Source organism: Anguilla rostrata, unplaced genomic scaffold, assembly GCF_018555375.3.
Source record: "Anguilla rostrata isolate EN2019 unplaced genomic scaffold, ASM1855537v3 scaf0622, whole genome shotgun sequence".
NCBI classification, from domain to species: Eukaryota; Metazoa; Chordata; class Actinopteri; order Anguilliformes; family Anguillidae; genus Anguilla; species Anguilla rostrata.
Window position 1 is genome coordinate 1 of NW_026986096.1, and position 4,269 is coordinate 4,269.

Consider the following 4,269-nt stretch of genomic DNA (forward strand, 5'->3'; position numbering starts at 1 on the left):
CCAGCATTATTCTGCAGTTCCCGTTGAATGTCTTCCCTTTTCAGTCCTGTTATGTTCCCTTGCTCTGTGAGTCTGCGTGCATGTCTTAATCCTGCAGGTGGAGCTGATTGCTCTATCAAAAATATGCAATCTGTTAGTCACGAAAAGACTGTTTACGATTACATACATTTGGATCTTTGATATGCACACACATTACAGCACCCAAAAATACTTATGGTAAAACAATGTGCTTACATATCACCAAAACAAACTTTTATTTGGCAATATCTCCCAAATGTTTATCAAATCCCTTACCTTTCGTTGGAGAGAAAGCAAGGTCATTCTGAGTGTTTATCCTGAAATACGTCACTCAAGCTGCACTACCTAACCAAAAAATAAAATCTGTGTTACGTTTTGCCCTGCTCTGCCCTACTAACGTAAATGTGGTAAAAAGCAACCGGTGTTGAAGCAAGGCATGTACAGTGAATCTACGTACTCTGGTATCGATCAACCAATTGAAATATTGTGACACTATGACATATTTTCATTGACAGCCCCCTCATTAACATATGGATGAAAAAATACAGAAATAAATACAGAAATATATATATATAGGCATAAATTAATCAAAACATAAATAAGGATATAAATATATACAGAAATAAATGAATCAAGCAATAAATAAATATGGAAATGAACATCCACAGAAATGAATGAATCAAGAAATAAATATGGAAATAAATGCAAATACCCATTTGTCAGATTTTGTCTATTAATTTATTTGTACATTCATTAATTTTTACATTTTCTTGCTTTTGTATTTATTTATACATTAATTCATTTATTGAGTCATTTATTTATTTATTATTTTTACATTTTTGGTCCTCCATATACCTGTAGTACCAGTCAATGGCAATAATCAGTTGTGGTGTTTCTCTGCAGCCAGCAGATGGCGCTGCAGTGTATTTCATTTGCCGCCTTGGTTACATTATTAGATGAAGATTGAATGTTTTTAAAATATAAAGATGTTTGTAGACTGAAGGTGAGGTAAAGTACACCATAGTGATCATACTAGTGCAGTTTCTTGTGTTAGCAAATGAAATATGTTTGCAATCATGTTGTTTGCCATGTGATATCATCGCAACATGGAACAGTTTTGTTAATGAAATCCTTGCAGGAAGCCCCCAACCTTGAGTTGAATTGGCTCCTTATTTTTAGTTATTTTTTGTTAATTGAGCCAAGTGATAACCTTTTTTTTGTGGATTAGTCAGAATACTTTATGAACATAATTAATATAAACTCTTCCTGTTTTTGTGTGTACTGTGTACATCCCAGGAATGCACGTACTGTACAAATAGGAAATTCCACATTTATCTGCTGCCAAGGTGCACAGTGTGACAATTAGCAGTGAATTTCAATTGTGTGTGTGTGTGTGTGTCTGTGTGTGTGTGTGTGCGCATGTGTGTTGTGTGTTTGTGTGTGTGTGTGTGTGTGTGTGTACATGTGTTGTGTGTGTGTGTGTGTGTGTGTGTGTGTGTGTGGTCTCTCCACAGGCTGGGTTGGTGTAATCTCACAGAGGGCTGCTGTGATGTTCTGGCCTCAGTCCTGCGCTCTCCTCACTCAGAGCTGAGAGATCTGGAGCTCAGAGACAATGAGCTGCAGGATTCAGGAGTGAGAGCGCTCTCTGCTGGACTGGAGGACCCACACTGTAAAGTGCAGAGACTGGGGTGAGTACAAACACAAACCCCTTCAATCAAAAAGGGTTCCAATGTGACACAACACAGCACTAATGTTAATAATGACTAAATATAGCACTGATATTACTAATGTTTTTAATGTTAAAATAGACAAGAGAGTTATTTTTCTTCACAGAAATAAAGCAACATTTTCCTGTTCTTCCTCTTGGTAGAAACACATTTTAAATCTGACATCAGTTGGAATAAACATATTTTTGAGAAGCGTCAAATCGTTCTATTCATACATTCTTCAAAATTATGAAAATTAATTGAATCTGTTCAAATTTAGTTTAACTGGTCATTTTCTTAAATAGTCATGATTAATTCCAGAGCCCTGTTATTTTATATTGAGCTGTAGATGGGGTTTGACACACACAGCCCTGTTAGTTTTTTAATGTGTGTAAGTGTGACACACTGCTATGTGTTTGACACACACAGCCCTGTTAGTTTTATTAATGTGTGTAAGGTGTGTAACACACTGCTATGTGTTTGACACACACAGCCCTGTTAGTTTATATTAATGTGTGTAAGGTGTGTAACACACTGCTATGTGTTTGACACACACAGCCCTGTTAGTTTATATTAATGTGTGTAAGGTGTGTAACACACTGCTATGTGTTTGACACACACAGCCCTGTTAGTTTATATTAATGTGTGTAAGGTGTGTAACACACTGCTATGTGTTTGACACACACAGCCCTGTTAGTTTTTATTAATGTGTGTAAGTTGTGTAACACACTGCTATGTGTTTGACACACATAGCCCTGTTAGTTTATATTAATGTGTGTAAGGTGTGTAACACACTGCTATGTGTTTGACACACACAGCCCTGTTAGTTTTTATTAATGTGTGTAGGTGTGTAACACACTGCTATGTGTTTGACACACACAGCCTGTTAGTTTATATTAATGTTGTAAGTGTAACACACTGCTATGTTTTACCAACTGTATTAATTAAGGACATGGTTTGCATGAGTCTTATCAGGTGACTGTGACACAACTTTCACAGCCCTGGTAGTTTATATTAATGTGTGTAGTTGTAACACACTGCTTGTGTTTGACACACACAGCCCTGTTAGTTTATATTAATGTTGTAAGGTGTGTAACACACTCAGTTTTGACACACACAGCCCTGTTAGTTTATATTAATGCATGTAAGGGTGTGTGTCCTCTCTGCAGTGTCAGCTGTGATCACACACAGCTGTGATTCTCTGAGTTCAGCTTGGTTCAACCCCACACTGAGAGAGCTGACCTGAGAACATCACCCGAGACTCAGGAGTGAGAGCGTCCGTCTGGCACACACTATGGTGCACACACACCACACTGGCTTAGACTAAGTACAGATGAGTGCTTGTAGCCTACTGCTTATCGAAGTTCCAGTCACCACCACACAAAAGGAAGTGGGGTGGGGGGGCATGGAGGGCACTGTACAAACCAGCGTTACTCAAGAGAGTTGGGGATCTCCTGTGGAGGGTGCTGCACGGATCACTGCAGTAAATAAGATGTGGTTGTTGTAGTTAGGGGTTTGATCAGGGACACAGTGATGGTGGAGTTTCAGTATTACAAAGCAATGGAGAACCTGAGTGTGTTTCAGAGTGTGTGTGTTATAAGGGTGTTTTATGTTCAGTGGAGGGAGGGGAGCTGTTTTTGCACATGGAACAGGGTGAGTGAATGGAATAAGTTTCCTTTCTGACAGATTTGTGTTTTTTTCATATGATCGTGGTTTTGTGTTTTATTGTGCCTTTGTTTTTATATATGTGATGTCATTGGTGTGTTAAGAGTGGAAATAAAGGATGGTTAAAATTCAGAATTCTGTTCTGCTGTTCTTACAGTGTGGACCATGGAGGAGAGAACAGGACCAAACCAGGACCCAGGAAATGTGAGTCTGTATCGACACAGAACACTTTCCATAGATACACACTCTGCTGTGTGTGTGTGTGTGTGTGAGAGAGAGAGAGACTTCTCTCTTACACACATAAACACACAAACAGAAACACACATGTACACAAACACACACACAGAGGTACTATGACAGTCCTTTCTCTCTCACACACATAATAAGGTGAATATTAATAATGATAATTAATCTCATTAATGTCTCTGGTGTGCAGACGGCTGTCAGCTCACACTGGATCCAAACACAGCGCACAGAGAGCTGTCTCTGTCTGAGGGGAACAGGAGGGTGACACACACACCGGGGAGAGTGGAGCCATATCCTGATCATCCAGAGAGATTTGAGGGCTGGCCCCAGGTTGTGTGCAGAGAGAGTGTGTGTGAGCGCTGTTACTGGGAGGCTGAGTTCAGTGTGTCTGAGGGGGGTGGGTTATATAGCAGTGACAGATAAAGGAATCAGCAGGAAAGGACGGGTTTCTGACTGTAGGTTTGGACGGAATAAAAACTCCTGGAGTCTGGGGTGCTTTAAGCGCGGTCGCTCTGATAAACTCAGATACTCTGTCTGGCACAATAAGAACCAAACACACATACCTGCCCCCCCCTCCCCCTACCGCAGAGCAGGAGTGTGTGATGATGATGATGATGATGGTAGAGGAGTGTGT

General features: G+C 40.0%; 1 long non-coding RNA gene across 1 annotated transcript; it reads left to right on the top strand.

Annotated features, from left to right (window-relative positions):
* Window positions 1–3,202: 3,202 nt before the first annotated feature.
* LOC135246637 (uncharacterized) lies at window positions 3,203–3,912 on the top strand. Its single transcript, XR_010327821.1, has 2 exons — window positions 3,203–3,593; window positions 3,826–3,912. It is a non-coding gene; the product is annotated as an uncharacterized LOC135246637 (long non-coding RNA).
* Window positions 3,913–4,269: the final 357 nt, after the last annotated feature.